The sequence below is a fragment of the Ursus americanus genome, chromosome 1 (genome assembly GCF_024610735.1).
Source record: "Ursus americanus isolate L20-20 chromosome 1, mUrsAme1.1.p, whole genome shotgun sequence".
In the NCBI taxonomy this organism is placed as follows: Eukaryota; Metazoa; Chordata; class Mammalia; order Carnivora; family Ursidae; genus Ursus; species Ursus americanus.
This window is the reverse complement of record NC_142127.1, coordinates 26,753,032-26,777,830: the sequence shown is the minus strand read 5'-3', so window position 1 is coordinate 26,777,830 and position 24,799 is coordinate 26,753,032.

Below are 24,799 nucleotides of genomic sequence, written 5' to 3'. Positions count from 1 at the left end.
ACAAATTTTATCTTTTATACCATGAACATATGACATTATTAATGTGAAATAGAAGAAGAAACTCTGTTTTTTCACTGTTGTATCCCTAGCTTCTAGAGTACCGCCAATGACAAGTGCTGAATTAATATTTGTAGATATTTCAGTAATTTGTAAAATTGTTATTTCCTGGAAGAAGATACTATTGTTTGTCTAGGCAACAGAAAATTCACGTTTTTTCTCATGTTAACAGATTTTGATTTTGTTCACATATATCCTCCATCTCTTCCCCAGCAACTCAAGAGAATTATAATTAATTGGTCTTAGCAGGTTGCAGTTGACCTATCAGTCTGTTTTCCAGGGAATTGTTTCACGGTAGGCATCCATGTGGTCCCAGACTGGCCAATGAGATATGCAGAGACATTATCTTATGGGATTCCGGAAAATGTTTCCTTGTTTACTTTTCCCTAGTAAAAAGAAACTTAGAGAAGAAACACACCCTTATCTTTCACTCTGTATCACTTTATCTCCATTTTACACCTGAAACTAGGGCACCCGTTTTATAAGCATGTAAAGAACCACCTTGCTGAGACTACTAGAGAAGAAAAACTCTGCCATTGAACAAGGTAACTCTGCCTTTTATTTACTCACTGAACTGTATTCCACTCCCACCCTACCAAGTACCAGGGGATAGTAGAAATGACAGCCATAATCCTAATTTGAAAAGTTTATAATCTCCTGGATTTGAAGACAACGTGTCCATATATAGGCTAGAGGACACCAAAAAAGGTTAACAAACAAGTGTTTCTTATCTGTAGGTCTTCTTACAAATTGATTTGGGCTATTGACATCTTTTTAGCAAGATAGTTCTAGTATAATGTAATATAGTCTTAGGTGTGACATTCCATCACCTTGTGCATATTCTATTGATTAGAAGCAAATTACAGGTCCCCCCCACAATCAAGGGGAAGGGATTCTACACGGGCTTGAAAGTGGGACTCTTCAGTCATCTTAGCTTGTCTACCACAGTCCACCGTTTGGCTATCAATAATTAACATCCTTCCAACATGCAAAATAAATTCAACCCCTCCACAGTTTCCAAGAGTCATAGGCCAGTATAGCATCAGCTATAAAAGCTCATCATTTAAATTAGTTTCAAGTAACAATGAGGTTTCTGGACATAATCGTTAAGAATAGCTAGCTTTGAGGCATTTCTCTCCTGTAACAATAAAGACACAATTATCTGCCTCTAACAAACTCAACATAAAATGGTGGGACAGATAGAAATGACATTTATAGACATTCTGGTTCAAAAGGGGGGAAAATGGAAGATAAAAGAAGTCAATGCTCCATGTCAGTTCTAAAACCAGCCAAGCAAATGTTTGGCTTTTCTTGAGTAGATTTCAAGGACTGGGAAGAATTCTCTGTGGCTCTAGGCTTCACTGTATGGCTCTCAGTTCTGCTTTTTGGGGTCACTCTTCCTTCTTCATGAAAGGTACACAGGTTTCCAGGTGACTAGTTCTATCAGCACCTCCTGCCAATAGAATTGTGGAGGTCTGACATCCTTGTTTCATATCATACTCTGTTTTGTGTTGGTTTTGTTGGCTTTGTTTTTTGTTTGTTTGTTGTCCAAGCTGATGGTGACTTTTTAAAAAGTTTTTATTTAAATTCCGGTTAGTTAACATACCAGGTAATATTAGTCTCAGGTGTACAACATAGTGATTCAACACTTCCATCTACAATAGCCAAATTATGGAAACAGCCCATGTGTTTATTGACTGATGAGTGGATAAAGAAGATATGAGATATGTGTGTGTGTGTGTGTGTGTGGACACACACACAATGTAATATTATTCAGCCATAAAAAAGGATGAAATCTTGACATTTACAGTGATGTGGATGGAGTTAGAGACTATCATGCTAAGTGAAATAAATCAGAGAAAGACCAATACCATATGATTTCACTCATATGTGGAATTTAAGAAACAAAACAAATGAGCAAAGGGGAAAATCAAAGAGAGAGAGAGGCAAATCAAGAAACAGACTTTTAACTACAGTGATAGTGACTTCTTTATCAAAATAATCACCTCAAGTATTTTCTAGGTCTCCTATGGATTTTAACTGTGTTCACATCATTAAACAAAATCCAAGCCCATGACATGATCTTTTTGAGACAATCCCTCTACCCTGGTGTCCTGCTAAAATGGCTAAGGGATACCATACTTAATTTAGTAGAATATTTATGATTTGGTTGAGAAAATCTGTGAGGCATATTGTTAATCTCCTGATAGGTCCCTTTTTACAGCTGAATAGCCTAAACTTTTCATCTTTCTGAGGCCTTAGTAAAAGGTTATCCAGTCATACCCTCAACTTTTTCTCCTGAGCAAGCATTCCTGACAGTGAATCTCTTAATTAATTGATTCCACCACCCCTCCCCCAATCTGGAGAGACTGAGAATTTTCAAAATCATCAAATCTTGGTTCATTTTTTAGTAGTTTTTCCCTTACTTTTTGTCTTCTCACATTTTATTACAATCAGGAAGAATAAACAGGACAGCACATTGACCACTTTGCTTATAAATCAGCTAGATAACCAAATTTATCACCTACATTTCTGCTTTTCATATAACTGCAGGAGACCATTTTGCTGAGCTTTCTGGAGGCCTTCCTTAGCTCCTTGCCATTTGGGCCTCCTAAATGATGGCCTCTTACTATTCCAAAGCCAATAAGAGAGTAAGTCTCTAAAACGAGTCTGCTGGCAAAGACAGGTAGGCTATTATAAAATGTTACCTATCATGGGAGTAACTCCCATCACTTCTGCCATATTCCATTGGTTAGAGTCAAGTCAAAGTTCTCACCCACTCTCAAAGAGAAGATCATAACAAAAGTGTGAACATAACGTGAGTGCTATGGAGTGAATTGTGTTCCTCCAAAATTCATTTGTTGAAGTCTGACCCCAAGTCCCTTAGGGTGTAACTGCATTTGGATCTAGGGCCTTTAAATATGTAAGTAAGCTAAAGTGGTGTTATTAGGTTATACTCTAATCTGATGGGACTGCTGTCTTTATAAGAAGAGATTAGGAGACAGACAGGTACAGAGGAAAGACCATATGAAGACACAGAGAGAAGATGGTCATCGACAAGCCAAAGAGAGAGGTTTCAGAAGAAACCAACCCTGCTGATACCTTGATCTTGGACTTTAACTTCTAGAATTGTGAAAAATAAATTTCTGTCGTTTAAGCCACCCAGGCTATTGTAATTAGTTACAAGGAAGCCTTAGCAAATGAATATAGTATGCTTGCCCATTGGGGGTAAACTTCATGTCTGTTCTCCACAATTCCAGAAATTTTTGATGGTTTCAAGACATGGTCTTAAGGAACTCTTGGTGTTCTTCTGAGGTGCCTTCCCCCACAGGATGGGGGTGAAGAGGGCAAACACACAGGAGTCTAGGGCTCTAACTCTATTTCAATGAGAAAATTCTACTTTAATCTGTTTCAGATATGCGGATTCTACCTGGTGAGAGAGCTTTTCAAATTCAAAAAGTATCTCCATTGTCTCCTTTGATATGCCCTATCACAGAAATATATTCTTCCTACAGAAATTGTATTGATCATTAAAATAGCACTGGACTAGTTATATTTAAGATATTTATTAAACTCTAATAGCCACTCTGATACGTGTCAGTTTGGCAACTTTGAATAAGTCCCCTAAGCATTCTGGCCTTTTTGTTTCTTCAGCTATAAAATTAGGAGTTTGGACAAAATGTTTCTAGATTCCTTTCTATCTCTCAATAATGTAAATTACGGCCATCTATACATTTTGTTGCTAATCACTTTGCTTCCATTCCTATACTTATAGGGGAGAGACAATAAGATAATGCTCTATTATACAAAGTTTGTTTCGCCTGATCAATGACAAAGATTTCTGATCATTCAAAGCAAAACACATATTTGTACCAAAAAGGAACTTGCCAGTATTTCTCCAGCATCAGAAAGATGCATAGGAGTTATATGTTGAATACTGACTGCAGTTTTTATTTCTGCTACTTGTCTTTGAGGAAGGAAATGAAATTAGACATAATAGATTGGAACTTATTTTTATAAGTTCTGTCAGTGCAGAAGAGTCTTCCCCAGTCAATTTGAAGAGACAACATTTTTGTATCTTAAACCACAAATCATAGTTTTTAACCTTTGTGCTTTCCGAGCTGACTATAGAGCTGAGATGTCTCTTTGGTGTCTGTGTAAAACAAGTGACAAATTAGAAAGTGAAAATCAACTTCTTTTGTTCCAATGCCAGGGACCTCATCTGTTTTTGTACTGCTTTGAGCTTTTTCACTCACTAATACAGGAATCTGAATCAATGAAGAATTCTTTATCCTCACACCTGTAGTCTGAACTTGCTGCTATAGTTAAAAATTTATAATTTTACTGTGTGCTGTCAGAACTCAGCCCAGAAACTATGGACGCATTTACCTTCATTCACCATACACTCTAAATATTCATTTCTTTTAGGCAGCAGTTCCAAATTTGTGGTCAGCATGGGTTAAAAAACAAAACAAAACAAAACAAAACTTTCAACGTTCTTTTAATTCTTAGTTGTCGCCTATCCTGTCTTCAGGCTTCCGACCCCTTCTGTCTTCAGTTTCCACAATGCAGGTCCCTGAACAAAACTCTATGACTACTTAAAAGGCCAAGTTTCTAGAGCTATGTCAGGCTAGCATGAGCTCTCTGATGTATGGGTGACAGGCAAGGACTAAATTGGCCACATTTGCTAAATTATCCAAACCCATAGGGGGCAGGATTCCACCTGGTTGGGATCTCCTACTGGAGTAAACTCTGGGACCAGCTTTTATGAAATGAAATGGGCTGTAAGGGAACAGCCAAAGTGACGGCAGATTTTGTGTTCAATGACCGTATGGTTTTCATTATCTTGTTCTCAACGAAGAATTCATCCAAAGAACAACCAAATGAAAGCAATGTATAAACCATGTCAACCCATCCTTGGATGAATGTGTCACATTTGCTCTATCGTCTAGTGGTGATTGTGCAAAGGTGGGGAAAGGAAAGGGGAAGAATTAGAAAGAGTAAAGGTAGTGCGAAAAGAAGGTACGGTAGGAGCAAGAGAAAAGAAATGTGTCAGCCATTCAGCTGTCTCATTATGTAGCTTCCCACACTCACCAAAGATGTAATTCATCCTGCAGGTGCAAACATTGTTGGCTTTCTCATAGACTCTTGACGGATGGACCGGATGTGTGTTTCCTTACCCCAGATGCTCTTTAAGAATACCGGCAATGAGATAGGGGATTGTGTGCACCTGAATCAGCACATTCACTGAGTCTTGTTTGTCTCATTTCTTGTGTAAAGAACTAGTGGTGTTGTGCACAGAGCAACAAGAACTAGGCAGAGGCCTTTTTTTTTCTTTTAATACAGAAAGATGGCCAATCTAAACACCTTTTTGAGTCACTTCTTGTAAGTGCCTCTGAGATAAATAGGACACGACTGCCTTGATTACTCATCACCAAGAGACACATTAGTGGACAATGGTCAGAACACATGACAATGCTGCATCCTGAAATAAAATTCATCCTTACGTTTTCTACAGTTTTCAAGAATGTAAGATGGATTTTTCCACTATTAATTAAGGGGGAAAAGATTTTTTCAAGTCATTTGAATAGATAATATAGTAGAAATAGGAATGTCCATTCTATCTGAATCAGTGCCCCCCCCCCCCTTTGCTCATTAGCTCCCACCAACTTTGAGGATCCAAAATCCCAAACAAAACTGACTCTTTTCTGGTTGAAGTTCCATTGACTCTTGGCAAAAAGCAACTTCCTGGTTCAAAGAAAAAAGGCTTATAAAAAAGCTCACAAGGCTTCTTAGACATCAAATGAGTCTTACGAAACCACATTTTGATGAGCTAAGTGTAAATGAATCAGAAACACATGGATTAAATTTCCCTTGAAATACACATGGGTTTGAAAATCAAGGAAAAAGTGTTTAGCCAAATGTGTTTTGGGTTTTCTTGAACTGAAAACATTTGAAAAAAGTTGAGGCATTTGCTAAACCCTAATACACTGTTGTGTTTGCTCAACCCTCCTCTAAATCAATTAAATTTCCACGAGGCTTTCTCCATTCCCTTGTGGTTTGTCTTGTCACCTCTGTCTTGACACTTTATAGACCAAACCAAGTTCCCATTGAAAAAATAGACTGTTGTTCTAGATCCACTTAAATATGAGGGAGCTATTAAAAAACCCAGTGAATCAGAGACATTAAGGGATAGAAAAGCACCCATTAGGTCATGTATTCTATCCTGAGGGTTGGAGCACATGCACTCATGGCTCTCTAGTGCTTTACCCAGTATAGTTTTAAATGTCTCAAGTGACAGGATTTCCACCACCTCCCTTGGGAGAATATTGTGCATTCTAATAGACTTTGCCATTAGGAACCATGCCTAAATGCGTAACAGAGGCACAATGGGATGTCTGAGAGGGGAAAAAAAAAGGTATTATGGATAATTAACTCTTTCACTACTCTGTATCAATCACCTGTGGCATGTTCAGTAACTTTCTTTGGCATTTCAATCCTACGGAACGTGCTATCTGTGCACCTTACTACATTACTAGTTTTCACACACACACAAAACCCAATATTTTGTTAAGGGTATAAAATAATGCCTATTTTAATGTAAGACAAAGCTCCACGATGAACAGATCCATCACAATAGAACTATGAAAAGTCATAAATATATTTTCTTACCTGATAATATTGTTTTAATATTCCTTAAATATATGGGACTTTGAATGGCAAGATTTTTATTGATCAAGAAATGGTGTCTAAATGACCCCGACCCGCAACGTAAACACACACACTACCCCTGTATGTATTATATTACCTACCTACTCTGCAGACTGCCTTCCTGCGGCTGCTAATATCTTTTCTATAAGCCGCTTCACAGCAAACTGCGCTTATTTCCCGTTTCTTCTGCTCCTAGGCAGGCAATGCGTATGTCAGGCAATGTCTATTTGTCTTTCTAGATAGAAGGGAAAACCTAGCTTTCAATATAACTAACATGTTTTCTGAGGTCTTCTGGCGGAGTTTACATTAATTTGCTCTAGTTCTCATTCTACTTACAAATGAGTTATAAGTCACATCATGACTTACATGGCCTGTCACAGTGCTACCGGGCTGACCTTTTCAAGATTCTGCACGGTGAACAGCTGACAGGCTTACCTCTTCCATGCCAGCTGCTGCAACCTATAGAACTTAACCAGTGAGGTGGCAAGAAGAGTCAGGTAAGGGGAATGGAACGTTGCGTGAGACTCCTGACTTCTCTTTTTAATTTCTCTCAGTTATGAGGGAGCTTTTCATGTTTCACACAATCTTTTATTTTCCTTTGAAAATGAGCATTTTCCTTCCCCTCAATCCTGTTCTTCCTATTATCTTGCCCCTCTGTGTGCATTTCTGGGTCAGTCATACAAAATGAGTCCCCCATTAGGGTACAGAGTTGAGATGGTTGTATCTAGGTTTCTCTTTTCTCTTCTGCTTTAAGGTTTGGTGTGGGGTGGGGGGAGTAGGTATTGAGATAAATAGTTTTCAAAATTCTACATTCATTTGATTGTTATCACTCTTTCTCACTTTAAATTGTGCTTCTTGAAGATATTTTAAATAACGCTTAAAGCCAAGTACTTGCTTTTCAGTGACTACATTCTGCACCTAATAATACTTACCTTCACAAACAGAATCAGGCCATCTTCCTCCCTATGTTACTATGTTACAGCAATATGTGAGGTTGCTCTACTCAGACTGTTTATATTACTGCTACAGCTTTGGTTATCATGGTATTTTCCTACAACAGATCCAGCTCTCCTTTTTACATGTTTTCTTTAATCTTCTAAGTCAATCCTCATGGCCCTTTAATAAGAGTGTTACTTTTCTCTGAATTTCTTCTAATGGTTCCCCTTTCTCTCTTGCTTAAGGGGATTGATGTTAATATTTAACAATTTCAAATTTCTGTTTTTAAAAGAGGATATTGGATTTTTGGTATCTAGGCTGCTTTAAGTTTATATCAAATTTTTCATAGCAAAGACTGAAAAATACATATACAATTGTCATTTGGTAGCAACCAGGACCCAAAAGGGGGAGGAATGCTGTTTTTCTTTCTTCTTTAAAAATTATTTGATATTCAAAAGATTGCAAAGAGAATAAGAACAGTATTCTAAATCAGATTACTTAGTTCTGTATTCTAATCCAAATTTGGTAAGTTTCTGAGTAAAGGGTTATTTATTTTGCCATTTAAAAAATGCTTTAAATCATGTCTCCTGTTCAAAAAACTGAGAAATAAAGGGCTCAGTTCTTATATAGAGTTAAATTGTGAGATTACGGTAAGCGTATGATGCAAGCTGCCATGTTATTACCACTAGCTTGTTTTTTTCATTAATGGCAAAAGTGAAACCAGATTCTGTTATGTATACAATGCGATGTCTTCAGCTTACACAAACTTGGTGCAGTCAAAAAATCTATCAGGGGGAGCTGAGGGTGAGGCTATGTTCAACTAAGTTCAAATATACATATTTTACTTTCTACTTGTTATATAATGGATATCTTTAAATAAATGTCACTGTCAGTTCATCTTAATAAGCACGTCAGATGACTCATTGTCTGAGAGGGAATTCAAATTCAATATTTGTTTCTTTAAAGTGCTTTTATTCTATCTTACAAATACACGTTATTTCAAAAGAAGATATTAGGAAGTTCTCGAAAGCCAATATTTTCTATGCTACAATCATTCCATAGACATTGGGAAAGAGAGAAAATATTTATAAAGCATTTAGTGATGAGTAATTTACAAGGAAATAATTATAAATACAAGTCAAACAAATTGGCAATTGTTTGCATTTCAAATTAGAAATCACATAAAATGAAGCATTGCTCTGATTTGCTTCATGAGCGTTTTAGGGAAAGCTATTTCTACCTACATTTGTGAGGCTCACATGGAGGTCTAGCTGATAGAACATTAGCCCGAGAGTCTGGATTTCATAAAGTCTCTCCTGGCTCTATCAGACCTCACTGTGTGGCCTGGTGGAATTTGCTCTTGATTTTCTGTATTTCAGTTTCCTCATCAGTGCAGCTGGGGATAAAAAGAAATTTTTTAAAAAATATGTTAAAGGTATTAGTGGTCAAACATGCTAACAATTTATTAGGACTGAAGCATGTTTTTCACAAAAAACATGTTTTCCCTAAAGTCACTGGTATTCCTAATAGACTTGATTCTATCTAGACTTTTTAAATAATCATGAATGTCTCCTTAGGAGACGAAGAAGCATGCACAGCTATTCAAGAGATGAGGAAATTCGGCTGAGGAGATCACAAGACCGACCCAGGGCCACCACAGGTATCAGAAAAACTAGTTAATGCCTTGTTTATAGAACAAACATTACTTAATATGATCCTACAATATTCAAACTGAATTAGCCACAGACAGACTTCCCTTGGTTATTAACACCTTAACTGATGATATCAGCACTATCACCTGTCCTTACCCTATATGAATTCCAAAGAGCAAAAAAGGTAAAGGTTTTAAGTCTCTTTTCAACAGGCATGCTTACAAACCACAATATACTCTCAATTTATTTGTATCCTTAGCCAATGGCATGGAGAAGAGGGAGTGACCAGCGAAGGAGAGAGGTTAGCCTATGTAGACAAAGTCACCCCAGCCCTTGAGTAATCCAAAATGTGATGCTTCTCGCCACACAGACAATCCAATATTAAAATATAAGTTACGCAAAAATACACGTGACTAATTAAATTTGTGATCCTGCTTTCGTTTGACCCAGGTATGATTCAGTGGATCCTTGCACAGGCAGTGATAGCATTGACTTGTGAAATGGAGATCATGTTCCCAGGTTTATTTGGAGAGCTCAAACCCACATTTGTTCTCCTTGGTTCCTGTTAGCATCATCCTAGATTTTTCAGGCATTATTAGTAGTTGTGTTCGAATAAGTTGGGATGATTTGGTACAATTCCAGCTTTTAGTCATTTAGCCACTGAATATATATATATTCCCTTTATGTCTTGTGCCCCCCCTTTTTTGTCTTTTGCAATAAATACAAATTATTTTTTAAGTATTTTTAATGCAAATTTAATTAATGAATTTCTGTTTGCCAAGAAAGAGAATGAACTTTTAACTTGCATGAAATGCTCCTTGACATTTATTATCCACTGTAGGAACTGTAATGATATCAGCAAACACATGAAAAACTGAGATGCAACTCTTTCCAAGCATTAGCATCTACTTCAAAAGTTAGGAGCTGTATAGCTGACTGTGCCAAGGATGATTATTTAACAAATGTTGCTAAGGAAGGTAGGTTTTCATACTTCTCTAAAAGCAAGGCTTTTCTTTTAGATCAAATTAATATTCATTAATCAGTAATTTTGCTCATGCTAAAGTCAAAATTTTCTTGTGCACATAAAGAAGGGAAAAGAATAGCTATTAATGTATTGGCTTTATTGGCAGAACTTTGCAAATGGTTAAGTCATGTTAACTTTATACCCTTTTTATTTGATGTTTCCAAATGACAATTCTAACAGTAGTTCAATTTTTCTTATTGCATTTATAAAATCAAAAGATTAGGGTCATTCATTTTGCTGAAATAAAACATCTGGTATTGTAAATTTAATTTTAAAATTTCAATAAATAAATAAATAAGAGTTATTTGTTTTTGTACTGATAACATAAATATAAATATTGGTGAAGGAAAGTGTCAGTGTCATGTTAAAAAGAAATCTTACTAAATTAGGAAGTCTATGGAACAGAAATATACTTGGAATTGCCTGTGGTGAACACATAGTTTATACTTCTGCTTCCAAACAACTGTGAAAATCTCCAATTAAAATAGAAGCAGCTGTTGGCAGACTTTAGGTTGGTTCTTTTTTTCTGCACAGTAGGACTGACTAAAATACAGCAATGTTTGTGTTGTGTTACTGGTGAACTAAACAACAACATAGTAATACATGTTTCCCCTTTTCATTGTCCATCAACAAACAGATTCAATTTTAGAAATGTTTTATCCTTTATCCTATGAAGAACTAAGTATTCTAACATGGTCTTAAAACTCTCTTATAATTTTTATATCACTGTCAAAAATGAGAACATAAACGGAAAATCTTAAAATTTGTATACAACCACAAAATACCTCAAATAGCCAAAGTAATCTCTTTTTTTTAGAAAAAGATTTTATTTATTTATTTGAGAGAGAGAGGTGGGGAGTAGGAACAGAGGGAAAGAGACAAGCAGATTCCACACTGAGTGCGGAGCCCAACATGGGGCTCGATCCCACAACCCTGAGATCATGACCTGAACTGAAACCAAGAGTCAGATGCCTAACCTACTGAACCACGCAGGTGCCCCAAATAACCAAAGTAATCTTAAGAAAGAAGAGCAAAGCAGGAGGCACCACACTTCACGATTTCAAAGTATATTACAAAACTACAGTGATCAAAACAGTGTGGTTTTGGAATAAAAACAGACACAAAGACGGACGGAACAGAAGAGAAAGCCCAGAAACGAACCCATGCATATATGGTCAATTAATTCACAACGAAGGAGCCAAGAACATACAATGTGAAAAGAATGTACAATGTTCTTTTCACACATCGAAAAGTGTGTGAAAACTGTGTCTGTGAGCATCTGTGCTTTATCTCAATTTATTTTGTACATCTATTAGCAAGATGTGCCCAAAGGTATCAGAAAAGCCTGAGAGAGGCGAATTTTTCAGTCTGGAAATGCTTAGAAATGTTTCCATACAAATTAATGGTAAATGCTTCTTTGCTTTATGTCATTTCAGCTTACTAAAGGTTTCATAGAAACACTCTGCTTTCAGATAGTGGGGGAAACCTGTACATGCAGATCTGACTTAAACATTTCCACTTAAAAATTACATTATTAAATAAATAAATAAATAAATAAATAAATAAATAAAATTACACTGTTTGTCATAATTTCATTACTCCAGGTCTATCATAACGTTGTAAAATCTCATAAAGGTAAGATGATCCCTAAACAGGAAGCAGTTTTAAATGTGCATGCAGTTCTTTTTGGTTATGAAAATATTACTTTGCCTCCCTGTACTAGGTCAATAGGAAATAGAGTAGAATTTAACCCTCTTAGTCCAGGCTCAAGGAATAGAGGGTAGGCAACAGTATGGTATTCAGCATCCATCTTTACGCCTTCCAATTACATCAGCATAAATCTTCCCCTCCACCCACTCTCCCCAATATGGTCCCAAAGGCCGTCTTGGTTATGTCTATCCTCCATACTTTTCAAAAATGCATATAGTTCTATTTTGCACTGTCTTGGTTTTTTTTATGTTAGGAAAGTTCAATCATCTTGCTCCCATACTCACCCTTCTATTCAAATTCTACTCCTTTTCAAAGATCTAGTTACAGTCCTATTTCCTCAGTGGAGCTATTTCAGTGCACATAATTCAACCTGTTGAATTCTAATTTTTTTTTAAAGATTTCATTTACTTATTTGACAGAGACAGAGAGCACAGCCAGGGGAGCAGCAGAGAGAGAGGGAGAAGCAGGATCTCTGCTGAGCAGGGAGCCCAATGCGGGGCTCAATCCCAGGACCCTGGGATCATGACCTGAGCTGAAAGCAGACCCTTAACTGACTGAGCCACCCAGGGGCCCCTCAACCTGTTGAATTCTAATAACACATAATGCCTATATTATACAATAGAGCACTAAATTTACACATATATGCTATTTACACACAGATACATACATCTATATATATTCTTTTTAACACCATGTCATTCTTCTCTCCCTAGTAAATTATGCATTTTTGTGGAAAGAATTGAGTCTTAGATTTGTCTATCTCTCCATTTACGTGCATCATTTGGTTGACAGGCACTTGTATTCACTTGATTAAAGGTTTTCTTTCCTTTTGATTTGTTTTTAGGGCATTCCTTTATAACAAAAGGTCTTAGCATTATGATACCCTTAACCCCTAGCTATTTGCAATATAGAACACAGAATAAGTTCTTATATTCAAGTAGCTCTATAGGTCCTTAAAAGAGCTATTCCATGAGTCCTACGTTCCACCAGGCCTAGTATCTATTCACATCTCCTGCAGTTATATTGGAAATTAGCTGTTAACATGCCTGGTCCTTGAAGATGTAGCAGTCAGTGTCTAATGTGTTGATTTGAAAGGCAACAACCTGGATTAGATTTCTGCATGGAATGTCAAAATACAAGACACACTGAAACATCTATTCCATATCTAACCTGATTTAATAGCCATTCTGCACTTCTTAAATTTCCTTTAAGTTGAGATCATATTTGCTGCACTTCGAAGGGTTGAGTGAACACACAGCACAATCAGGAGAGAGAAAAGGGTATAAAACAGCAATGGAACATTGACAAGTGTATGAGGAGTACTAAGCTGCAGGACCGTGGGCTTCATTTTCTTCTGTCTCTCTCCTCTTCATGTTCTCCTTTTTCACAATCAAGTTTAGGAAAAGCTCTCATCAGGATATAACTTTTTTCTACTGTGTATTAACAAAAAAAGAATATATAAATTATGTTCTAACCATGGGACTCAGTAAATAAAAAACAGTAGCAATGTATTACTTTGAATGAAATCAGGATATATCCGATTAAAATATCTTAGGAATCATAACCACTCAACAGTTTTATTTTACTATAAAACAATATATATAATAATCAAATATCAGCATCAGACATGTGGAGGAAAGGAAATAAAATTCCCCTTTTTTTTTCAAGACCTAATTTCTGGTACTGAAACTTGTGTATCGTGGAATGTGGCTTTTTGAAGGTCTCCATTAACACCTTTAAAGAGTTTATTTTTTTAGATCCATTAACCATTTTAACATAAAAACAGGTTTAAAGATCTATGATTTCATTAAAAACCAAAAGACAGAACTAAAATATATTGCATGTTATTTTATTATAACTTTTTTTAAATTTCCCTAATTTCTATAGCTTATTATATAAGTACATATACATATGTATCATGTTGAATAATTATATCTATATATCCTTACCATATTCGTCATTTCACATAAGTGAAACCATAACCCAGTAAAATGATACTCTGTTATTTAAGTGATGCAAATATTTGAATTATCTTGTTTGAATTAGGTCTCTGCTCTTCTGCTTTCACCAGTAAGTGTTTTGTTTTATGTTACACTCATTGCCCCACAGGAATTTCTTTAAGGGATGAGAGATGGAAGAAGAGGAGAGAAGCTCCTTCTTGCAAAGTTTATATAGTGATTCTATTACCTCTGTTGCAGTGTTAAGTCAAATATGCTATTTTATTGGGAAGACCAATTTTATTTGCATATAAATACTATGGTGTGGAAGTTTGCTTCCTTTGCATCAGGCATTATAATGAAAGGAAGTCATAGCTTTCTTTGAATATTTATTCTTGGAGAAAAAACATGCCAATGATATCTTTACAAATGTCTTTATGATAATCTTTGCGGTGTTTCTTTATAGTCATTCTTTGCATTTTATTCCTAATTTGAGCACCATTTGGGTTCTTTCAGGAATGACTATTTGGAACCAGGAGCACACTCACAGCCTTCTCTGGGTATTGTATAGACTCTACACAAGAGGTGTGTTTCAATTTGGTCCTCATGAGTAGCATTCAGTAACGAGAACCATGTAACCATCTGAGAAGGAGGTGAAAGAGCTTACTTTAGTTATTCCATGTGCGGTCGAAGATTTACATATTTGGGCAATGTTTAGAACCATGACCATGTGGAAAGTTTGCCAGGGGTTATATTGTAGAAGAAATCCATTGCCAAACTAATGAATTAAATGAATTAGCAACTTTTTAGTGGAAAAATAAAAGTCATAACTATAATGCTAAGCAGATTCATTGCACAAATATAAAGTGGAAATGGAGATCAGGAAAAAAAAGGGGGGGGAGGTAGAGTCTTTCCAGTGCCATATCCTGAGGGATACCAAGTGAGTGACAGTTAATTGGTTTCTACTAGGATAGACCCAGAAAAATAGCTCACCAGTATAAAGCATGTCATCAAGATGGAAAGTTAGCAAAAGGCAGGAAGAGAACCTGAAGTTTACCTAAAATCAAGAAAAGGAGATAGGAGTCAATACTCATGGTGATGAAAGCACTAGCGTCCATTGCTGTAGTGTGACCCCGCCATGTTTAATGCTTCCTTCAATGACGAAGCTTGAAAGGTCACTGGCCAGCTTTACGCAGCTAAGTTCAAGGTGGCCGCTGAACACTAATCTTTGGACCTTTGGGGCAGAGAAGGAAGGACTAATTAAAAACCCAGATTTCTGCTACTTGATCCCACAGATTCTGACTCTGTCAGTATATCTGGGATGGGGCATAGAAATATGTTTTATTTTTGTTTTGTTTATTTTGTTGTTGGTGGTGGTGGTGTTGCAAGGCGTGCCTAAATTAAAAGATGCTACCAGGCAATGCCTTCCTAAGATTGGTAGTTGTTCTTAAACTTTACAGTGTATTAGATCACCAGGAGAGACTTGTTAACCCACAGATTACATGAGAATTTACATTTTAAAGAGTACCTAGTTGATTCTGATTTTTCTGGTCCAGGAACCATAAATTGAAAAACACTTATGTAGAGTAGTTACATATTCAAATGCCAATAAAACCTAAATAAAAAATATGTTTGCATGAATCAGACTGAGGATAAACAATAAAAAATGAGGGATCTGTGTGGATTAGAAGAGAGCATGCCCAACCTAAATGTATTTATAATGCAGTTTCTTCTAAAATATTCTACAGGCCAACTGAAAATTCTCTGAAGTAAAATTCCACTCTACGCCCTTACATGTGTGATTTCTAGCTCTGTGAACTTAGATTAAGCATGGCTTTCTATGAAGGGTGGAAATATTCATTCATTCATTCATTCATTCAAGCTATTTATCAAGTAACTTTTATATGCTAGACCCTGTTCTTGGTGGATGGAATATATCAGCAAACAAACAAAAAAAACAAACAAAAAAAAGTGCCCTCATGAAGAAATTTATGTGGAATCTATCCACTTCTATATATTTTGTTAGTTTAAAATACAAATTATGTTAAGATCTGTCTTACTTATTAGTTAAAATTCCCAAGGATGCAACCATTGCATATCAGACCAAAATAAAAGTCTAGTTTCATAACTTCTTAATGAAATACTTATATTATTTAGTTCATCTAACTGCTAAAAAAATAGCTTGTCTGAAAATTCTAAGGTATAAATGTAGAGACTCTGATTTGGGGAATACCAAGCCTTAGTACCCCTTATCAAATATGCGCAGAAGAGGTGGTCTGTGAGATTTGAGAAAACATGATCATTTAATACAGCTGTTTTCAATCTTACCTTCACGTGATTGTCTAAGAAGCTTTTGAAAAATGTCAACGCCTGGCCCTACCTGTGGAGTTTCTGTTTTCCCTTGTTCTGGGGTGAGCTCAGGCATCCCCAGTTTAAAAGGCTTCCTGCGTGATTCTAATGTGCAGCTGTGATTGGGGACCACTGATAAACAATGTCATCATTTGCTCTTTTCTTACCGAACATTTAGTGTGCACTACTATGAGAATGTGTTAGGATACATTCATGAACGAAGGAGATAGGGCGTATATCCCCATGACCATATAGTTCTTTAGTATTTTAAGGAACTATAAAAAAACAGAGCCCTTTTTTAGGGATTTGAGCACCTACTGAATGACTCGCCTCTCACACACACACACTCTCGGTTATACTTCTGAGCAGCGTGGTTGGGTGGGCAAGTTTTCTTGGAGTAACATTGAAATTGTGGCAAGTTGCGAATTTCTTAATATCACTTTAAATAGCTTTTGAATGTAATTTAAAAGGATATACTTGAAACATACTTTGTCCCAGATACATTTCAGAGTCTTCTTAATTATAAAGAAAGGAAGTAAATATCTAAGGTGCAAGTCCTGGTACAAGTCAACTGACTTAAGCCCACATGAAAGAAAACAATGTATACAATGTTCTCAGCAGGACTTCAAGAATTCTATCCTCAGAGTACTAAAAACAAGCAGAATTTTAATTGGGTGAGAAGGATTTCTTAAGAAGCTTCCGGAGTGATTCTAATGTGCAGCTATGATTGAAAACCACTGATAAACACAGTGTCATCCATTTGTTCATTTTGAACTATGGAATAAATTACCTATTCAAAGAATTTAGAAAGGCTGTTCTATAATGCTCCTGATAATTTTAACCCATCTTAGCACTGTTCCCTATGAAATGATACTTTTATTACGTTCTGAATTCCTTTTAAGAAGTTTCTGATATTTAAAGGAAAAGATGTTCTTTCTAAATATTTATAAAACACCCGAGACCAAAAAATGCCTAGGTCTCTTCATAGATCCACTGTTCTTCTAGGTTCATTTTTTAATGTGCTCTTTTTCTACATGCACAGCTATAGTATAAGATGTTTTTCATAGCTCTCAGGATCCTAAGAAACCCTACAGTTTATTTGATTAATCCCTCCATCCACTCTCAACTCTCCATTTCCTTCTTCATCGCCTTTTCTAATAAGCATAATTTTACTCACTTCTTCCCAATTTTGTCCATTATCCTCTAGGGAGCTCTGCCTCTTACTGCTGCTGATCTGTGTACATGTGGTGACAGGCATGTGCTAATTTGGATGCCTTGTTTCTAATCCTCAATATCAAATCTTATAAGGTAGGTATTTTCCTCAAATCATGAATATGGAAATAGCAGTAAAGAAGAGAAGGATAAACTTGTTCGAGTTTACAGAGTAGCCCAATGAGCCAGAAATCCACGCTAGATTCATCTGGACCGTACTGCCTAAATTATTGTTCTAGCTTGTCTCTCGAAGGCTTCGATGAAGGGGTTCTCTTTCTTCTTCTTGATCATGAAGCATAATTCACATCTTTTTTGACAAGTCTGCTATTCGTGGCACACTACTTTTTTTAGACTTTTTCAAAGGTAAACTTCACTTCCTGTGACTATTCCTCGTATGTGGTAATTCTCACTGCCTTTACTTACCTTGCCAGGAGGTCCACGTGGGTCCCGCCGGGCTGACCGAACTCTCTGGGTGTTGTGTGCGCAGCTTCAAGTTGCGTTGCACCGCTATCGGCCTTATTCTAGAATAATGCTTCTCTTAATACAGCCTGAGGGCCCAGCAGCCTTTTTGGCAGTTACTGTTGACTCCTACGGAGCTCCTTGTCAACTAAATGCCTCAGTCTCTTTCACATCTGCTGTCGCTAAGTCCTAGCAGCCACAGCCCTACCTTTGTGCGTTTTGTTTCTGAATCCAAGTTTCAAGCCTTAACAATTATTCCTAATGAATGTAATCATTTTAGAGTCACCCCATCATTCCAGACTTCTAGCATTTTTCAGTATCTGTCAGCATCTGTGTGTGGGGGTTGGGGGGGTGGGGAGCATAGTGGAGAGAAATTCTGAATCTACATTTGTTACAGTCACTCTCCCTCATGACTTAAAGTTTTTGCTTTTGCAAAAACAGTCACATAATTTTAACGAACGTTTATTGATACGTTTCTTAACTGAGTAGGACTTGGAACTGACCACCAAAAACTGCCGTTCAAGGTGAAGACAATGGCCCTGAGGCACATAGAGCTTTTTGTCTATAACCTGAGCTGTGCCTCTCAATGTCCTGAACCCGGTACGCCCTCAACTATTGTGTGGATCCTGTTGGCTTCATATGTGGATTTCGAATAATTGTAGAGAATTTACGAGTGGAAGCTCAGGTAAGCAGAAAGTCAGGAGCAGCTTCAAGCAATCAAATTGTTGCTAGGCTGTTCACTCGAATTAAATTGTCCACACATACTAAATCCCGAGGAAAATAAAAAGCTACCAAACCATGGGACCATAAGACGGGATTAACACTGTATAATAATTTTGTCACCAAAAGAATCACTACCTGTTTAAAATTATGTAAATATTATGACTGGATGCACTGCAAAGTTTTTATGTGAGGTCAGAGACAAAAAATATATTTGAAGAGAAACAAAATGTCTCTCCCATCCCTTGGCCTTATCCTCTCCTTTGTCTCTTTTTCTCAATTCTTAGACAAATACTAAGTGATCTAAAAAGGCAAAAAAAAAAAAAAAAGCAAGAATGTTCCATGCCAGATAGTTTTTAATCTTCTTCCTCTAACAGTTTCCAAGAAACTAAAAAGGGAAAAGTGGAGAGAGGAGGAAGATAATCAGGGTTGATTGTGAATCTGGGAAAAGTCTCAACTATGTATTGAGATTCACAAAACTGAAATATGAAAGATCACAAGAGAGGAAATGAATAACCATTTTGCCCGTTGCCAGTGTTCTGCTCCCCATTCTTCCAGCTGCGGCCGACGCTTCAGCTTCAGCCCTCGGATTGGAGTTGGAGGCACACGCACACATCTCAGCTGCTGTGCTCTCTGGTACTGTAGTTTGCCTTTCTTTAGAATGCCCTAAAGATAGCACTCTTAGTAACCGTACTGGCAGCCAGAGAGAATTGCATCAGGGGGATGTAACCGTCCTCTCTGGTAGGAAAGGCTTTTCCACCTGCAGAGTGTAAACTATTGGAAATACATAGCTTTTTTTGTTGTTTTGTTTTGTTTTTTTGGTGGCATCAGCAACCCCAAAAAGTTCCTGATTCAGCTCTCCAAATACTTTTCTCATCTCTGCAGAGGATTCGAGGTAATGGACCTATGATAGTCATCTTCATAATATGTCCTCTGTGCCTGGCAGTGGACGGCCCACACCAGACATTCAACCAATATTTTTGACTGAACAGATGAACTTTGACTTGAGCCCCCTCAGATGAGTTGGGTGTTTGGGCATAAGTAAGAATGAGCAGACACTCATGTGCAAACGTGTGTGTCGTACTGAGCAATGGGCATTGCCTGGTAAGGAATTTTCTCAGCTTTTGCCGTTGTTTTGCTGGTGGTGATTTCACCATGTTTTCCAGACATTTGGTTGAATTGCTCAGGATGATATAATAGGATATTTCATATTGGATTATACAGAAAGTCAACCTTCCCTTGAGCCCTGAGAGTTTCTCATTCAGATGACTTGATAAGGGACCCGAAAGCTTGCGTTTTTAATAAGTTCCCAGGTTGTGCTGATGCTGTTGGTTGAAAACCACTGCACTAATCCAACCCCCAAAGGAGAAGCAGGAAACCCCGGGGGAGAGTGTGGATAAAGAAACATACCAGTACAGTTGCTCAAGCAGCTCCTATATCCTCCTTTCAGCTGAGGCATTTGTCTGTTTTCTCACGTGGTGCCTCCATGTAAAGGCAAGCAGAAGGAAGAACAAGGATTGGGGAGACCTTAGTGAAGTAAAAGCCGCACCAGCAAACGAGGATAGACCTTACGTGAAATTTGTGGGTTAAATAAAAGTTTTTACTTGTTCTGAAGTTCTCCAGGGGGAAGAGAGAGGTTCTATGATCTCCGTTGCTAGCTTCTTCCACATCTAAAAACATTATTCAGAACATTCCTGCTACAAACTTGAGCCCATTTCCATTGCTAATGAGGCATTCTATATTATACTACTCAGGAGCTGATGTTGGAAAATAAATGTGTCTATGAAGTAACTGCATTTAAAAAAAATAAAATCGAAATAAAAATAATTAAATGCAGCCAGCTGCTTTAAGCAACCATTTCATCACATGGTAAGAAAAGTATTCAAAAGCCATCCAAAATCTGTTCTCCTCCGTTACTTCTTGCCTTACTGCCTCGCTACAATGAGCCATATCAGTTACTGAAACCACCGTCTCCAGCGTCTTCTTAGTCTACGGCCAGCTCCATGTCCTTTCTATGAATTGAACCTCTTCATATATTCCTTTGTTCTCATCTCACTTTGCTTTATTCACACTAAAGTATAAAAAGAGCAGGCAGAGCCTATACTTTGTCACCAAAAGAGGTAAATTTCTCTTCTCAATAGTCTTGTTGAAGACAGTGTTGGGAAGGGAATTAAGTGGGCCATGAACAGATTCTCAATCAGGGTGAGAAGAATTGTACTGATCCCAAAGAACTAAATACATCATCTCCCTCAACCTTTGAAATCATTTTTATATGACCCAAACTTCCCACAGATGTACTTATTTGTTCCTGAAAAGAGGAGGTGAATTGGCTTAAAATAAGAATTTTGGAAGTGGAAATCTAATATAACTATCTATCCTGTGCCAGTGTTTCTCAAACTGTCCTTAAACAGGAAACAACAACCACAACAAACCAGTTTATGCAGCACACACACGCCCACAAACACACATAGCTAACACAAAATGTTATAGGACAATTTACGCTAAATGAGATGTATTCTGACATTTTCTATCCTATCCTGTTTTATTCTTTAAAAATTGTTGGTCATGCCCCACTAAATTAATTTCAGTATGCATTAAATTTCACAAAAATCTCATCACTTGCAAAACACTGCTGTTTTTAGGAGATTCTTAAACGATGATCAAATAATCCTTCAGTATATTGATTAACTACCTTCTTATTTGTCCTTGGACCAATTTAAGATTTTGATATAATGGGTCTTTTAAATATATGCTCACTACTGTTTGACTAGTGCCTATCCGAAGGTAACTACAAAATATATGTTCTACATATGAAGACAGTGTGGTATTTGATAATGTTATGGTTGCTTAAGATGCAATTTTTAATGAATGCTTTCCAGTTGCTATCCCAATCTGGTGAGCAGAGTGTGCAGCCTACTATCTCCAAGCCTAGTACCTTTGTGTTTCAATTCCCTTGGGCTTATCTATACTTGACTTTCTATACATTAGATCACTCCTAACAGAAGTCTAAAAAAGCATCTCTAGCAATCTTTAATTCATATGATTAAAAATTCAAAAGAAGCCCTTGTACCAGCTGTTAAACTATGTTCGTAAGCTGTAATTCAGAGTTCAGGCCCCAGCAAATTGAAGGTTAGGTTAACAGGATTATTCAGTGGAAGTGCATTAAACTGTAGCAACTAGAACAGTAGGTGGACTGTTTTATACATGCTCATTTGCAGAAGATAAACTAAGGATGAACAAACTTATCTCATTGGAAATCTTGCCATCCAATTTTTTTGCCTCTTTTCTGCAGTATGGTTTAAAAGGGAAAGCAAATGAAACTAACCATCATGGTTATTTACTACATATGCTGCTAAAAGGAAGAAAATCCACATCCATTGTTACATTGACTCTTATTTGAAAATGACCAAGTGAGTTTCTCTTTCCAGAGTTTAACTTTCTCAAATAAGTCTGAAGTTTCAGAAGAAGGTATTTTTTTTGCAGCCCCAAACTGAAATGTGTTAACATGCAAATTTGGGAAACACCAAAAATTAAAATAAGCATTTAGTTAGAATATCGGTGCCCTTATACTTCTGTGACAGAGCAGTAAACAGTTTTCTTTACAGCATCAATCCCCTACTTTCAAAAAATAAGCAAACCTAAGTCATAAGATAGAATACTTGAGAATTCAAGATTCGTAGTCCTGAAGCCGGTCCTGGCGCCGGCACTCTCTAGCAGCCCGTCCTTCTGGGAGCCGCTTAAACTCTCTTGGCCTCACTTTTCTCACTTCCAAAATGAGAGAAATGGACAATATGACTTTCTTCTGTGGACAAAAGATCCTTTCTTTTGTAAGCTTTTTCTTCTAAGTTTATGCGTAAAGTGATTGTGGGGTGGATCTCGTTGTTGGCTGATAAATGATCGGGAACAAAAGAGATGAGAAACACAGAATCTCTTTTGTCTTAAATGAAATTGAAATTTTTTACTCCTCAAGAACTACTGACTGTATTGGAAAAGGAAAAGAGTATTTCTCCAAAGGAGAGTGAAGAAAATGACACAAAGTAGTAGTAATCTGGGTTTAGAAGATGTAAAATAAAATCAGTGGAGACGAATTTAAACAGATGCTTCTGCCTCACTAGGCAGTAAACGTAAGTTAAGAAAAGAGTGAATGAAACTTTTAAAAATCACGAACATTAACTTCAACAGAATGAGAAAGGTATCACCCCCCAAAACCCAATATTTTGCTTAAAAACAGGATGCAAGATGTAAGAAAAAAATGTTCTGTGAAAACTCAGACCAAAGTTTTGAAAAAAAAAAATTTAAAAAGTAGCGAAACTAAAAATATTTCAAAGATCGCTTTTAGTCAGTAAACATCATGAGATGCTACTTTAAATAGGTTTTTGACAAAATGGCATAGCTGTACACTACAGTTATGACAGTTCGAACCTCTTAGAATAATTAGTAAGTATAATTTACAAGTTGGCTTTTTCGATAGGGTTGCTTAATCTTGGCACCTTTTTTTTAATCTGGAATGAAGTCTTCTTTATATCTGTGGAGCTGTTCAATGCACAGTGGCTCAAAAGCAAGATAAGTATTAAAAATATGATAGGGATGCCTGGGTGGTTCAGTCGGTTAAGCGTCTGCCTTCAGCTGGGGTCATGATCCCGGGGTCCTGGGATGGAGTCTCACATCTGGCTCCCTGCTCAGTGGGGAGTCTGCTTCTCCCTCTGCCTGCTGCTCCCCCTGCTTGCGGGTGCGCTCTCTCTCTGACAAATAAATAAAATCTTAAAAAAATATATGATAAAATTCCTTGCATAAAGACATATTTATTAAAAAGCATTTATCCTCCACTTGTTGGATTCAGAGATATTTGTGCATTTTTAAATTTTTCTCATATCTACACAATAGAGCTTCATGTATCAAATCAAGGTGGCCAATCAAAAATAAGACCTAAGAGTCAGTACAAACTAGCTTGCAACTCCAGATCACCCCAATTACCCTGTGAATCTTGGCAAACTACTAAACTTGCCTGATCTCTAGTTTCCAAATCATTAACGAAGACGGCCATTCATATTGTTATTGGTAACTTGAATGAATATAATATAATGCTATAATGCTTGTTCACCATATTGGAGTTACTCAAAATGTTATTAGTGTTTTCCTAATATGGATCTAGCAGTAATAATTTTTGCAGAAAAGTATCTCCCAAAGTATAGAATAAATAACAGTTTTTTACTTCGTATCATATTCCAGTTCCCAATGGAAAGAAACTTTAGAAAGTACAGAAATTATATTCAAGATCTATTAAATGATCAGGAATATTGTGAGCTGTGGATTGAAGGGACTGTTTCTGTTAATGGAGGAAAGGCACACTTCAGATGAAAGAAGAAAGAAGGCAGAGCATCACTTCTGTTGTTCTCGAACAGCTACATGTGTGGACACCCTCTCAGCAAACCTCTGAACAGAATGCACGATGGCAGCAGGCCTCATGGTGCTGGATCTTACTAGCAGGGGGAGGAGATAAATATTAAATAAAAGTATAAACAATACACTGAGTTATAAGAGGTATGGAAAAATAAGTAGAGCAAACTAATTCTGAAAAGGATGTGAGCATATGTGAAGGGGTGCAGATTACAGCATTAAATAGGGTGGTCAGTACAGACCTCAGAGAGAAAGGTGAATTTTAAACAAAAGCTTAAAGAAGGTAAGGACATTATCCAGGAGATTTGATTGGAGGTGTGATATTGACAGAGGAGATAGGCAAACCAAAGGCCCAAGATGAGAATGGGAAGCCACATCTGTTGAACAACTGGAATGACATAATCAAAAGGGAAATAAAGAAGTGAGGTCAAAAGTAACAGAGGTGAGATCAGGGAGGGCCTTCCGGAACATGTAGAGACTTGGGCTTTTAGTCTGAATGAAATGAGGGCCAGGAGGCTTTCAGTGTCCTGAAGAAAGGAGCATGCTCTTTATTCAAACAGGATTAAACTTGGTGCCTTTTGTTCTCAGCAGGAAGCAGTGAGACATGTTTAGAGAGACTATTGCAATAATCTAGG